This window comes from Coregonus lavaretus (genome assembly GCF_964263955.1).
Source record: "Coregonus lavaretus genome assembly, chromosome: 11".
In the NCBI taxonomy this organism is placed as follows: Eukaryota; Metazoa; Chordata; class Actinopteri; order Salmoniformes; family Salmonidae; genus Coregonus; species Coregonus lavaretus.
The window spans coordinates 36,847,206-36,863,515 of NC_139998.1; the positions used below are offsets into that span (position 1 = coordinate 36,847,206).

The 16,310-nt window shown below is 40.9% G+C and overlaps 1 protein-coding gene across 1 annotated transcript in view; it reads left to right on the forward strand.

Annotated features, from left to right (window-relative positions):
• The window catches only part of LOC311137532 (cadherin-13-like), a gene marked incomplete at both ends in the record, with an annotated part of 523,767 nt that overhangs the window by 412,268 nt on the left and 95,189 nt on the right, over positions 1-16,310 (forward strand). The window lies entirely within an intron of this gene.

Below are 16,310 nucleotides of genomic sequence, written 5' to 3' on the forward strand. Positions count from 1 at the left end.
TTTGCCAGGAACCTTTTTGTTTCTTTTTGACAATTTTAACTGAAAACAATCACAGTAAGGTACTTAATTGTTACCCAGAAATGATTTGATATTGACATAAAAACAGGTGCACTGGACCGTTAAGGGTTAGCATGGCATCAAATATATGTCGTGGTGCATGCTGGGAACTGGCAGCCCACCCAAACACTCCTGCCAGCTAGTTGTGACACATTTGAGGTAAGGTGACACCAGAGGTGGGACCAAGTCACTCTTATTCGAGTCACAAACAAGTCTCAAGTCACAAGGTCCAAGTCTCAAGTCGAGTCCCAAGTAGAACGGGTCGAGTCTCGAGTCAAGTCCAAGTCATGCATTCTAAAAGCAAGTTGAGTCAAGTCACAAGTTTTTCCAAGTTAAGTCTCAAGTCAAGTAAAACAAATATATACAGTGGGGGGAAAAAAGTATTTAGTCAGCCACCAATTGTGCAAGTTCTCCCACTTAAAAAGATGAGAGAGGCCTGTAATTTTCATCATAGGTACACGTCAACTATGACAGACAAATTGAGAAAAAAATCCAGAAAATCACTTTGTAGGATTTTTAATGAATTTATTTGCAAATTATGGTGGAAAATAAGTATTTGGTCACCTACAAACAAGCAAGATTTCTGGCTCTCACAGACCTGTAACATCTTCTTTAAGAGGCTCCTCTGTCCTCCACTCGTTACCTGTATTAATGGCACCTGTTTGAACTTGTTATCAGTATAAAAGACACCTGTCCACAACCTCAATCAGTCACCCTCCAAGCTCCACTATGGCCAAGACCAAAGAGCTGTCAAAGGACACCAGAAACAAAATTGTAGACCTGCACCAGGCTGGGAAGACTGAATCTGCAATAGGTAAGCAGCTTGGTTTGAAGAAATCAACTGTGGGAGCAATTATTAGGAAATGGAAGACATACAAGACCACTGATAATCTCCCTCGATCTGGGGCTCCACGCAAGATCTCACCCCGTGGGGTCAAAATGATCACAAGAACGGTGAGCAAAAATCCCAGAACCACACGGGGGGACCTAGTGAATGACCTGCAGAGAGCTGGGACCAAAGTAACAAAGCCTACCATCAGTAACACACTATGCCGCCAGGGACTCAAATCCTGCAGTGCCAGACGTGTCCCCCTGCTTAAGCCAGTACATGTCCAGGCCCATCTGAAGTTTGCTAGAGTGCATTTGGATGATCCAGAAGAGGATTGGGAGAATGTCATATGGTCAGATGAAACCAAAATAGAACTTTTTGGTAAAAACTCAACTCGTCGTGTTTGGAGGACAAAGAATGCTGAGTTGCATCCAAAGAACACCATACCTACTGTGAAGCATGGGGGTGGAAACATCATGCTTTGGGGCTGTATTTCTGCAAAGGGACCAGGACGACTGATCCGTGTAAAGGAAAGAATTAATGGGGCCATGTATCGTGAGATTTTGAGTGAAAACCTCCTTCCATCAACAAGGGCATTGAAGATGAAACGTGGCTGGGTCTTTCAGCATGACAATGATCCCAAACACACCGCCCGGGCAACGAAGGAGTGGCTTCGTAAGAAGCATTTCAAGGTCCTGGAGTGGCCTAGCCAGTCTCCAGATCTCAAGATCACAACCCCATAGAAAATCTTTGGAGGGAGTTGAAAGTCCGTGTTGCCCAGCGACAGCCCCAAAACATCACTGCTCTAGAGGAGATCTGCATGGAGGAATGGGCCAAAATACCAGCAACAGTGTGTGAAAACCTTGTGAAGACTTACAGAAAACGTTTGACCTGTGTCATTGCCAACAAAGGGTATATAACAAAGTATTGAGAAACTTTTGTTATTGACCAAATACTTATTTTCCACCATAATTTGCAAATAAATTCATTACAAATCCTACAATGTGATTTTCTTGATTTTCTTTTCTCATTTTGTCTGTCATAGATGACTTGTACCTATGATGAAAGTTACAGGCCTCTCTTTTATCTTTTTAAGTGGGAGAACTTGCACAATTGGTTGCTGACTAAATACTTTTTTCCCCCACTGTATATGCAGCGGGGGTTGCAGGATCGGATGGAAAGCATGATCTGTCTGTAGCCTTTTTCTTCCTCACAAATATTGTAATTAATTTGCCAGAATATGTTACATCTTCATCCCATAAGTATTGAAGGTAGTGCGATGTTACAGCTTTCTTTATAGCAAGTACCACCACTGAGGTATATAATCCATCCAAACTAGGCCTATCTGAAATATGAAAATGATTAATGAAATCACCAGCCTATTGTTCTGTCAAAAATGATTCCATAGCAGATTGCTAAACTGAATTGTATATGGATAATATCAACGTAGGTAGGCTACTCTGTTTTTGCCAGGCAAAACCGGAGAAAATAAACAAGTGCTTTCTGGTCACTAATCTGGATATGTGCACCCGCCTTTGTGCACCAGTGCTGGTGACTGGTCATTGGTCAACAGTCAAGACGCGCAACCTTTTGGTTCTGAAGCACAGATTACAAGAATTTGGAGCAATGCCATAGGCCTATGTTATTGACCAGATCGAATAAGCAAAGGTATAAATATAAAATACAAATGGTAGGCTATATCTAGCCTATTCAAATATGTATGATATTTGTATGTATTTTTCTCATTCAGTTTCACACTCGCGACCCCCCAGTGTGCGTTTCACTAGCAAATCTGTTTTTTTTTTGCAAATGAAGAATAGCCTATTCCACAGAGACTGTGCCACAAAATGAGTGACAAAACGTTACGAAACCTGGCCAGATAATTTGAAGTCATCAGTCTCAAGTCTATGTTGAGTCCCGACTCTGAGTCTCCAAGTTGAAGTCAAGTCTCAAGTTGTTTTATTTTCTATCAAGTCGAGTCTCAAGTCATCAAATTTGTGACTCAAGTCAGACCCGAGTCCAAGTCATGTGACTCGAATCCACACCTCTGGGTGACACTATTTATCTGTTTTTCAGAGAGCGAGAAAGAGAGACAGAGACAGAGAAAGAGAGAGTGTGTGCATGTGTGTGTGTGTTATAGCGAAGGAGAGGCAGCCTTTGTTTTCAAAGGACCCTCATTGCAGTCAGATAGTGCAGAGAGCCAAGTGAGCTCTCCTGGGTAAACATCCAGCTACTTTTCTTTTTTGCTGTGGATGGAATCAAGCCCACATCAAGGTTGTGAGAGTGTTGTGTGTTAGCTGCTAGGGTCCAGAGTGATGTGCCTAAACTGGATCCCCTGGTGTGATCCGCTCACTGCCTAGCAGGCTGGCTCCACTCTGAGCAGACACAGACAGGAGCCTGCAGGCTATATGCCATGATCTGATGATCTGAAGAGCTGAGCTCTGAGCTGTGATGTGTACTGTATTGTCCATTAATGCCTCTCTAACAGCCCAGGGCCATTGCCAGGAGCTTTGTTATAGATTAGATAAAACTATAGGTTGATTAATGAAAACATACTTCTGATAGGGTGCAAATAGTAACCTGAGAATGGGCTTTGTTCTCAGAACAATGCTCCCATTCTAATTAGTATCAAGTCCAGAGAGAGAAAGAGAAAGAGACTGAGTATGTGTGTGTAACAGTGAACTGTAGTTGAAATGCATGAATGTCAAGAGGTCCTGTGTTACTGTGGAAGATAGCACAATTCTAGCAGAGGGAGAAACAGACAGAAATACTACTGCACCCTCTCTCCCTCTTCCTGCTGCTTAATCTACAAGAGGTAAGGACAGTGAATGTGTTTTACAGTCTTAAAGTGGTCCCAAATCAACAGAGATACAAAACTCTCTCTATCCTTAGCTGTCTACCACTTTCCTACCTCAGCAAGGCCTCAGGATAAATGTGCTTGGTTAACTACAAAACTGAAGAAGATGGCATTATTCATTGATTGAGATAATTTTTTTGTTGTTGAAGGATCTGTTGAAAGACTTGTGAAGATGTCAATGAAGATATTCGAAAGACTAGCAGAAAGGATACACCCTGTTTTACATACAACATACAAAAGGCATGAGGGGGTAGGAGACATTCAAAGAGAGACAGTAGGGTGAACAACGATGGAATCACAGTGGGGGGAATGTAAAGAAAGAGAATGGGATATGATTAAAGGAAAATAAAAAATAAAAAGGTAATATTCAATAGCTTAGAACAAAGTTGAACTTAGTTAGACTTTCTTTGGTCAGATAGTGCAAGTGAGAGAAAAACATGACATTTAAACAATAAAAAGAGAGGTGTAAAGGTGGGATAAAAAAGTGTTGCTTTGTGAGACAGAATGTCATAGGGCTTATTCTATATGACTATCGCCCCGTAGCACTCACTTCTGTCATTATGCTTTGAGAGGCTAGTTAAGGACCATATCACCTCCACCTTACCCGACACCCTAGACCCACTACAATTCCCATATCGCCCCAACAGATCCATGGACGACGCAATTGCCATTGCTCTGCACACTGCCCTATCCCACCTGGACAAGAGAAATACCTATGTAAGAATGTTGTTCATCGACTACAGCTCAGCCTTCAACACCATAGTGCCCTCCAAGCTCATCACTAAGGTCAGGGCCCTAGGTCTGAACCCCTCCCTGTGAAACTGGGTCCTGGCCTTCCTAACAGGCCGGCCCCAGTGTTGAAGGTAGGCAACAACACATCCACAATGCTGATCCTCAACACAGGGGCCCCAGCCCTCTCCTGTACTCCCTGTTCACCCCTGACTCCAACTCAATCATCAAGTTTGCTGACGACACAACAGTGTTAGGCCTGATGAGACAGCCTACAGGGAGGAGGTGAAAGACCTGGTGGAGAGGTGCCAGGATAATAACCTATCCCTCAACGTCAACAAAATGAAGGAGATGTTGTGACTTTTGGCTATGGATATTCAAGATAATTTACTGATCAATTACTGGAATAATTAATTGATCTACTTTATTTAATTAATCTACGAGGGGCCCCATTAATGGTTTTGATATAGAGAGACCCCTTGAATTAACTCTATCATTAACCATTATACCATTAATCCTGTATCAAAAATAGTCTTAATTAACTGTCAATTTACTATATTCTCATTCTGAATGGTCGTCGAGCTCGGAAACTTCAAGAACCCAATCGCTTGTAAATGAACTCAATGCCACAAATAATTAATTCAAGGTTTTATTTACTAGACTAAATAAGTTGGAAAATGAGGTAGTTAACAGACACAATATAGAGGCAGGGTATTCGGGATACAGCAGAGTTATTGAGGTGAGAATCTCCACAGGTCAATATAAATTAACTTCCGTACCCAACTCAGCAAATACAACAGTACATACATTCATCAGACTTTTGAGGACGAGATGGTCTTATCAATTGAGAGGGAAATATGAGAGGCTTCACCAACACGTGCTTTCACAACCGTGAAATTATAGTTTCATCAACCAGGAATCAGTTCACATCCGAATGTGGACAATGCAGAGACAGAACTGATCATGGCTTGGTAAATTAGACCTGCTGTCTTACAACTACTCAATAACTTCCAACTACGTTACACACACAACGCCACTTTCATAGAATAGGAACAATGTAACCGGGAAATTACTTGTGTCAATGTTTTCTGTCAGTGGGATTCTGTCAGGATGAGATGAGTGGTTGGAGGATGGTGGTCTCAGTCTCTCTCTCGCCAGTGGAGCTGAGGCCAGCGGGCCGGAAATAGCTCACAGTTGAAGGAGTGATTCTCACGTCTTCCTCTCTCAGTCCGGAAAAAAAAGTCTATTAGAGTTAATTTTGTTCTTTCTTCTATCCCCCGGGATGTATTGAATGAGCAACAGTGCGCTCCGCAGGGTCCTCACAGGTGATTCTTGTGTCTGAGCAGGATAAGGCTTCCTCGATTGGTGTTTTGGATTCCAAGGAGATGGGATTGTTCGTGGCCTCGCCTTGCGGAACTTGATCTACTTTCTGTTTAGTAAGTTCTCTAATTTATATGGAGACTCACAGAAGGCGGACTCTAATGGCCAGACAGTGTGACACGGGAACACCCCGTTGGTCCTATGAACTCAACACATTTAATGTTCATATGAGATAAATCTGAGATTTCCTCATAAGTGTTCACAGAATGTTAAAATGTGTTTTGTACAAGACAAACAATCTCTAAGATTAAGTACACAGCCAGTAGATAGCAAACACTTATTGTGTAAAATCCATACATTTTATGTTACAGTGAAATACCCATTATACTTATTTTATAACATATGAGGATCAGAAGAGAAATCTCACATTATGTTTCAGGTTATATGTCATGAATCCAACAGTTTAATACATTGATAAGAAACGTGTTTAATATGTTCTGACGTTATTGGAGCCCATTTCTCTTTGTTACGGAGAGTGGGAAGAAAAGGTCCCTGACTCTTCTTTCTTTCTTTCTTTCTTGGAACACAGCTCTGGTGGCAAAGTCTCTGATAATCCCCTCCCCACTCGTGTAATAACCCAGGCAGATCACAAAGCGATCTGCTGATTTTAAGGCGTCTGTCTCCCATCTCCTGATCTCCTCAGGGTTGTAAATAAAGGGGGGTGGGGGGGAGGCGGGGGGGGGGGACAGATGAGCTATTGTCCCTGGTGGCCTTTATGGCCCAACCATATCATGGAGCCAGCATTCCAGCTCTGGTAAACCCCTCAAAGATAGGAAGGGTGACCCTAGTTCCTGTGTTAAACTGAAATTGTAAATCACGCACAGGTTTGGCAAGTGGAGTCATCTTCTTTTGAAGGGCCCAGAGTGAACAAAAAGAGCTCCAGCAATTTTGATTATGGCATCACACCTATTTAGGAAGGTAATGTAGTATCTGAGACAGTGGAACACAACCCCTCTGCCTGACTCTGCGCTCTCATCTCTACTTACTTTGTGATGGAGGAGGCATTATTCCTAAAAGATGTGGAATTATTTAAAGAGAAAATCGGATGACCACAAAATCAGATGACCACATAATGGGATACATGTCTCTAAAATCCTGCAATTTAATTTGAGATGTTCAATTTAATTTAAGTTTAGTGCAGTCCTGTGGCTGGCTGCTTTTACTGCAATTACCCCATGTTATTCTTTCGTTCTGTGAAAAGATGATTAATGCACTTACAGAGAACATGTTATTCTCCACTTTGGTGTAATTGCTGGCACACTGAGATCTCATTTGTGAATGCTCCTTGACCCTCATATCATGGAAAATATCCCAAGTTAGTGAAGTATTCCCAGAGTTCTCTAATAGCGTAAACACGAGACACACTAGTCATTAAGACGTTGTCACGCCACAGGAGGACTCTGTGGAGTGTTGTGACACCAGTGAGATGAAGTGTCTCTGAGCCCAGCTCTCTTCCAGATGGAGCTGGGTTTTTTCTCAACTCACAGGTCTGTGGAAGACCATCTGTTTATAAGGGTTTGATATATCCTCAGTTGGTTGTCACAGACACCTCTGTCACCCAGTATCTGTGGCATAAACACCTACTGTGCTGCTGCTTCCTGTATACATACTGTGTATCTGAAACTGCACCCTATAGAGAATAGATACACAGTATGTTCTCAACTGGCTTACCTGGTTAAATAAAGGTTAAATAAATAAAATACAAAAATATAGTGCTCTACTTTTGATGGGAACACCAGTAAAACAGCTCAGTTTATGAGAGAGGAATGAAGATGTGTGTCTGCCGCAGGGTAGAGCATTGGGTGTGGGAGTAGAGGGGAGTGGAGGAGAAGAGTGGAGAGGTGGGGTGTGGGGGTCAAAGGAGCCTAGATTTACTTCACATTGATGTGAGATGCTCCTGCTGTGCTGAGGATGTCTCCGTGGCGCGGTGTGGCGAGGCCCAGGAGAGAACACACAGGGAGATGTAATGAGATACAATGATAAGAGCGCATCATACTGAATTCATGGGAGAGCTCAGTGTTTGTACTGTATATACATAATCATGGCTAGAGGATTGGACTATTCATGTATTGCACTGTACTGCTTTCTCTAATGTTACAGTGCTGTATGAATGCCATATTGAAGTACTTTGGCTGATTGTATAATGTAATAGTAAAGCAGCTTATGCTTCAGCATAATAGAGAAACGTGTTTTGGGAACGTAATTCGTAAGTCCATATACTGTATAACTATACATACCCAGCAGTGAACTTCCAGACAGACTTTATGTACTGTAGCCTACTGTTTCCAGTGTCTATGTTACACTATCACTCTGTGTTGACATGATAATTAAAATGTGCCTGAGGGGCTTCAGGCATTGATTGTCTGGTCTCCCCCTGCCTGGGGTCCGATCGATCCCAGTGTTATCAGTGATGGGAGCAGCGGAGAGGAGAGAAACGGAGCAGACCCTCCCCACTGCCTACTGCCTCCTCTCCTCTCTGGGTCTCAAAGATCCTGTCTGGTCCCCCTGTTGAGAGGCCCTGTTTTAGGCTGTTTCTACCACAATAAAGAGGCAATGTGGGAGAGATGTGAGATGTGAAGAGGAAAATAGAGAGTTTTAAAGGAGAAAGGCAGACAGTGTAGAGGACACAGATGATCTCAGCGGAGGCTGGTGTGTTTGTGTGCGTGTGCGCATGTGTGTGTAAGACTGTAACTGTGTGTGTGACTGTGTGTGGTTCACAAAGAGCATCTCTCTAATGAGACCAGTAGAACAGGAGAGACAGTAGAGGGGTTGGACAAGTTTGCGGATGTAGGCAGGGTCATTACACAAATGGCCAATTAGAAGAAGTATTAGTAGTTTCATTTCCTCATCTCATTAATCTATATTCCATTACAGAATTCACTCTAACAAAATAATATTGTGATGATGTCTTTGCTTTGAAACATTTCCGTGATTATATGGGTAAATATTAAGTATCTTTTAGTATAGATTATTTCATTTGCACAGAATAAATTGTATAGATTCATTTCATAGTGCCTACCCACTAGGCACAGCTGGTTGAATCAACGTTGTTTCAACGTAATTTGTCAATGTATTGTGACGTTGAATCTAGGTGGAAAATACAGGTAATCAACTGTTGTTTTGAGGGTGAAATGTCACCCACAATACTGTCATAACTGTAACCAATTTTGAACATTGACAAACCATGCGTAAAATATGTTGAATTTGTACCTTTGAAACAACATATATATACGCTATCAAAATAAAAATTAACAATAGGCTGGGCAGCACATCCTACTGAAGTGTTGATCTACAGCAATTCATTTGTGACCGACCGGCTCGATTCGATGTTATGTAGCAAAATTTAAAATTGTGTTTTTTACATTAGATAAAAGTTGAGACTCAGAACTAGAAAATGGTATATCATACACTACAGGTGAGGAACAATGGGAAAGTAATTCTGCTTTGAAAGTTGATAAACTTTAAACCCCACTTTTGAGAAAATGGCCCTTGAATGTTTTGGTACACGTAATGGATAGCTCTTCTTTCTCTACACCCATTCAGCATTGTTCACACCCTCTTAAGCAGTGGTGGAAAAAGTATAGATACCTTAATAGAAAGTTACTCAAGTAAAAGTGAAAGTCAGCCAGTAAAATACTACTTGAGTAAAAGTCTAAAAGTATTTGGTTTAAGTAGGTCCTGTGTAGCTCAGTTGGTAGAGCATGGCGCTTGCAACACCAGGGTTGTGGGTTCGATTCCCACGGGGGGCCAGTATGAAAAAATGTATGCACTCACTAACTGTAAGTCGCTCTGGATAGGAGCGTCTGCTAAATGACGTAAATGTAAAATGTAAGTATCAAAAGTAAATGTAATTGCTAAAATATACTTAAGTATCAAAAGTATAAATCATTTAGAATTCCTTATAATAAGCAAAGCAGACAGCACCATTTTCTTGTTTTAAAATGTATGGATAGCCAGGGGCACACTCCAACACTCAGACATTATTTACAAAATATGCATTTGTGTTTAGTGAGTCCACCAGGCCAGAGGTAGTAGGAATGACCACTTGTTCTCTTGATAAGTGTGTGAACTTGACAATTTTCCTGTCCTGCTAAGCATTAAAAATGTAATGAGTACTTTTGGTTGTCAGGGAAAATGTATGGAGGAAAAAGTACAATATTTTCTTTAGGAATGTAGTGAAGTAAAAGTAAAAGTAGTCAAAAATATGAATAGTAAGTACAGATACTCCAAAAAATGACTTACGTAGTGCTTTAAAGTATTTTTACTAAAGTACTTTACACCACTGCTCTTAAACCTTATCCCCACCCATCTCTTTAAGGACTCACATGCATTACATCAGCAGCCTGGTGGTCCAAAATAGCATAACTGGTGTATTTTAACAGCAATAAACCCATCTGTTTAAAAATGAATAGAGTATATGTCAATCTAGCAAACCAAGCTACTAAAAACAACTTTCTAAACAATGTTTCTAGCTTGTTAACTAGCTAGCAAACATTAAGTTAGTTGGCTAGCCATTTCAAATAATGATCATATAGCTGACATCGTCTTAACTTGAGCTAATTTGTATTCATTATTACAGGGAAATAAACTCACAACAAGTTCATTATTTACAAGTAATTACAGAAAATAAAAGACGAAATAAAAGCAGGACATTCTACCAGAGAATTTTAGAACTTGGACACTGTCTCGTTGGCTTAACGTTGGCCTAATTTGACTTTGGTGCAGGTAATGTTGTTCTTCACATTATCGTCTCTGGTAAACACACACTAGCTATATCAAATAAAATCAAAGTTTATTTGTCACATGGTACCTTGCATAGTGGAGTCTTTTGACATGTAGCTAGCTAGCTAGCTAAACAATTAACCATAATCCCAACTCATAACATTACTAACCTGCATGAATCTGCAGGTAGCTAACCAACTAGATTCAATGTTAGCTAGCTAGCTAACATTATGCTATAACTAGCAATGCAAATGGATCTGAGATACGAATAATATTAATACACAGATCATACATGTAACATTAGCTAGCGAGCCAGCCAGCTAACGTTAGCTAGCTAGCTTACAGTATGCTTTAACTTGCAATGAAAATGAATTTCTGACAAAATTAGAAATGTATAATATCTGAAAATGTAGCTAGCTAGACTCTCTTACCCGTATACATGGATGAACACTTCTCCAGCTCTGTCACGGATGCCATGGTTTTCCTTAGTTTGAAGATGTAATCTGGAGACAGGTGTTTTAAACAACAGCCTTCTGTGTGTTCTCTTTTTAATAATAATAATAATAATAATATGCCACTTAGCAGACGCTTTTATCCAAAGCGACTTATAGTCATGCGTGCATACATTTTTGTGTATGGGTGGTCCCGGGGATCGAACCCACTACCCTGGCATTACAAGCGCCGTGCTCTACCAGCTGAGCTACAGAGGACCACATTGACTCCCTCCGCATATTTGCAATCAAACGCCAGAATTTTCTCTATCTCCTTAGCTATCATACTCTGCTTCCACCGGGCATTCCACTGATTTAAAAACTCTGTCCTCCAGAAAGTAAAGAGCAACACTTTTGAAGTTATTCGTGATATCTTTTAAAAAGCCGCATTAGAAAGGATTACCTACACATACTGAGCAGCCCTTTGTTATAGACAGAAGCGTGCTACATGGCAGACCAATCCGAACTAATCTCTCGGCATGTCCAGCCCATCCATTATCTCAGGTAATCAAGGCTAGCGGGAAGTTTCCTGTCTTTTTACGTGGCTAAACTAACTCTGCTCGTAATTTAACAATTGTATTCATATTTACAGGTGGTATACAAGTTATTAAGTTATTAAGGCACATGAATGTTCACATGTTCCATAAGGCATTTCTGCCAAAAAATGCATTTTGATAAAAAAATACATGTTTACATTCAAATGCCTCTCCTGTGAATTAGTGACGCGCGACATACGCCTAGTTTCCTGAAACGAGTGTCACTTGGTCTCCCATCCAGAGTTTTAACCAAACCCAGCTTTTATATTTGTCACTGACTACTATCTATGTGCTATCTTGAGAATCATTATTGAGAGACCTCTTAAATAATTAAATATATTGCTATTGAAGTCATTCCAAAGGGTAGGTTTAACAGAGCAAATGAAATGTAACCATACTTTATAAGTAATATCATCAATGATAGTATTTAGGCCTATATAGCATTTGCAAATTCATCACCAGCTATATTTTCAAGTCAACAAAAAATAGACAATACTGTACATAGGCCTAGGGTTTCAAGTTTTGGTTATATGTTGGATTTACGTCTCCATCTCAACCAAGAATCAAAGGTAAAGAATAGCACTAAATCAAATCAAACTTTATTTAAAGTATATTTCAAGTTTGATTTCATTTAGTCCTATTCTTTAACTTTGATTCTTGGTTGAGATGGCGACGTGAATCCAACATATCAATTATTAATTTGTAGACAAACTGGAATTTGTTGACCACCAAACACAATTCAATATGACTTTTGCAATACAGTTAATGTCAATAAAACATATACACTATATATACAGTACCAGTCAAAAGTTTGGACACACCTACTCATTGCAGGATTTTTCTTTATTTTTACTATTTTCTACATTGTAGAATAATAGTGAAGACATCAAACTATGTAATAACACATATGGAATCATGTAGTACCCAAAAAAGTGTTAAACAAATATTTTATGTTTGAATTTCTTCAAAGTAGCCACCCTTTGCCTTGATTACAGCTTTACACACTCTTGGCATTCTCTCAACCAGCTTCATGAGGTAGTCACCTAGAATGCATTTGAATTAACAGGTGTGCCTTGTTAAAAGTAAATTTGTTGTTGTTCTTAATGCGTTTGAGCCAATCAGTTGTGTTGTGACAAGGTAGGGGTAGTGTACTGAAGATAGCCCTGTTTGGTAAAAGACCTAGTCAATATTATGGCAAGAACAGCTCAAATAAGCAAAGAGAAACGACAGTCCATCATTACTTTAAGACATGAAGGTCAGTCAATCCAGACTGCAGTCGCAAAAACCATCAAGCGCTATGGGAGTGTGGTGCCAGGCAAATAACCTCTCCCTCAATTTCGACAAAACAAAGGAGCTGATTGTGGACTTCAGGAAACTGCAGAGGGAGCGCGCCCCTTTTCACATCGACGGGACAGCTGTGCAGCAGGTGCAAAGCTTCAAGTTCCTCGGCGTACACATCACTGACGATCTGAAATGGTCCACCCACACAGACAGTGTGGTGAAGAAGGCGCAACAGCGCCTCTTCAACCTCAGGAGGCTGAAGAAATTTGGCTTGGCACCTAAAACCCTCACAAACTTTTACAGATGCACAATTGAGAGCATCCTGTCGGGCTGTATCACCGCCTGGTACGGCAACTGCACCGTCCGCAACCGCAGGGCTCTCCAGAGGCTGGTGCGGCCTGCCCAACGCATCACCGGGGGCAAACTACCTGCCCTCCAGGACACCTACAGCACCCGATGTCACAGGAAGGCCAAAAAGATAATCAAGGACAACAACCACCGAAGCCACTGCCTGTTCACCCTGCTATCATCCAGAAGGCGAAGTCAGTACAGGTGCATCAAAGCTGGGACCGAGAGACTGAAAAAAAGCTTATATCTCAAGGCCATCAGACTGCTAAATAGCCATCACTACGCGGCTTCCACACGGTTACATAACCCTGCACCTTAGAGGCTGCTGCCCCATATACATAGACTTGAAATCACTGGCCACTTTAATAATGGAACACTAGTCACTCTAATAATGTTTACATATTTTTGCTTTACTCATCTCATATGTATATACTGTATTTTATTGTAATGTATTTTAGTCTATGCCTGCTCATCCTAATATTTCTAATATTTCTATATTCCTTAATTCCATTCTTTTACTTTTTTGGTTGTGTGTATTGTGTATTGTTGTGAATTGTTAGATATACTGCACTGTTGGAGCTAGAAACACAAGCATTTTGCTACACCCGCAATAACATCTGCTAAACATGTGTATGTGACAAATAAAAATTTGATTTGATTTTGATTTTGAAACTGGCTCTCATGAGGGCCGCCACAGGAAAGGAAGACCCAGAGTTACATCTGCTGCAGAGGATACGTTCATTAGAGTTACCAGCCTCACAAATTGCAGCCCAAATAAATGTTTCACAGAGTTCAAGTAACAGACACATCTCAACATCAACTGTTCAGAGGAGACTGCGTGAATCAGTCCTTCATGGTCGAATTGCTGCAAAAAAAACAATACTAAAGGACACCAATAAGAAGAAGAGACTTGCTTGGGCCAAGAAACACGAGCAATGGACATTAGACCGGTGGAAATATGTCCTTTCGTCTGATGTGTCCAAATTTGAGAGTTTTGGTTCCAACCGCTGTGTCTTTGTGAGACGCAGTGTAGGTGAACGGATGATCTCTGCATGTGTGGTTCCCACCTTGAAGCATGGAGGAGGAGATGTGATGGTGTGGGGGTGCTTTGCTGGTGACACTGTCAGTGATTTAGTTAGAATTCAAGGCACACTTAACTAGCATGGCTACCACAGCATTCTGCAGTGATACGCCATCCCGTCTGGTTTCCTCTTAGTGGGACTATCATTTGTTTTTCAACAGGACAATGACCCAACACACACCTCCAGGCTGTGTAAGGGCTATTTGACCAAGGAGAGTGGTGGAGTGCTGCATCAGATGTTCTGGCCTCCACAATAACCCGACCTCAACCCAATTGAGATGGTTTGGGATGAGTTGGACTGCAGAGTGAAGGAAAAGCAGCCAACAAGTGCTCAGCATATGTGGGAACTCCTTCAAGACTGTTGGAAAAGCATTCCTCATTAAGCTGGTTGAGAGAATGCCAAGAGTGTGCAAAGCTGTCATCAAGGCAATGGGTGGCTATTTGAAGAATCTAAAATCTAAAATATATTTTGATGTGTTTAAAACTTTTTTGGTTACTACATGATTCCATATGTGTTATTTCATAGTTTTGATGTCTTCACTATTATTATACAATGTAAAAAATTGTAAATGCAAAGGTCACAAGTCTGTGGAGATCTTCACAATTGCTTTAATAATCTGTGCAGATTCCCGAACAGCATTGATCACTTGCCCTAATTACTTTTAATGTAATCTCAACTACAATCCAGGTCATTTGGTTGAGCTATTAGATGAAGCACAGTGATAAAACATTAAGTTGTTGTATAAATACAAAATAATTGACATTGTATTCCCATTTCAAATTTGGTTTTGCTTTTAGATGGTTGAAAGCAGAGTGATAACACATTGGGAATTCAACAAACTTCTGGCTGTCTTTTTGAGTGGTTGAATAAAGGTTATTACCCACATATTACCCACATTTCCACTTTGAAATGATGTGGTGTGCGCAGTGGGTAGTGACTGCTGTGGTGTGCAGAGTTGGGAGAGGGAGGGAGGGCTGCAATGTGGGTAAGAGAGAGAGAGAGGAGATGCAGGAGTGGGCTCCTGGGGGATTTAGTGAGTTTTATTAAGCATGTGGCACTGAACACCGCACTGAGTGGGATCTCACCAAGGAAAATAAATGTTAGCTTAACAACACTACTTGGTGTAATTTATGCCATTGGACCACCATTTCTAAGCAGGAAATATTAAAACAAATTAATGTTGTGATTCTGATCATTAAGAATACACTCTGCTTGGTAAAGGTTATGTTTCACTTGTGCCAGTTTGTAGCACAAGTTGAGTATGGCCAATGTAAACATTGTTTTGGACTCACTTTGATCTACCCTATAATGATGACATCATGGCCAGTGTCTACTGTTACACAACAAGTCCCTGGTGCTCACCTCTGCTACAATGATACCAGCTGCACAGGGCTTGTTTAAAGTGTGACTGCCTTATTCCATCTATACACTCTTTAAAAAAAAAGGTGCTATCTAGGACCTAAAAGGGTTCTTCGACTGTCCCCGTAGGAGATCCCTTTGAATAACTATTTTTGGTTCCAGGTAGACCCTTTTGGGGTTCATGTATAACCCTTTCTACAGAGGGTTCTACATGGAACCCAAAAGGGTTATACCTGGAAGCAAAAAGGGTTTTACCTGGAACCAAAAGGGTTCTCCTATGCTGAAGAACCCTTTTGGAACCCTTTTTTCTAGCCTGCAAGTGAATATTAACTATGGCTTTAAAAGCAACAAAATAATCTATGCTGTATGCACAGCTGCATATTCCAAATTGAGCTTGGCATTTAACCTGCACTGCAATCACACTCCACTTCTCCAACTTACTCTAATGCCTGGCCAGCTTCTGTCCTCCAGTGTCCCTCCCCACTGCCTTCCCTCGCCTTAGAATTACCCGGGAGAGCCAAGCGCCAAAGAGGATCCTTTCTCTTTTAATGTAGCACATCATAAAAGCTGGGAGAAAAATGTTAATAATGCCGCTTGCATGTCTGCCAAGCATACAAACCTTGATCTTATGTATTTTGA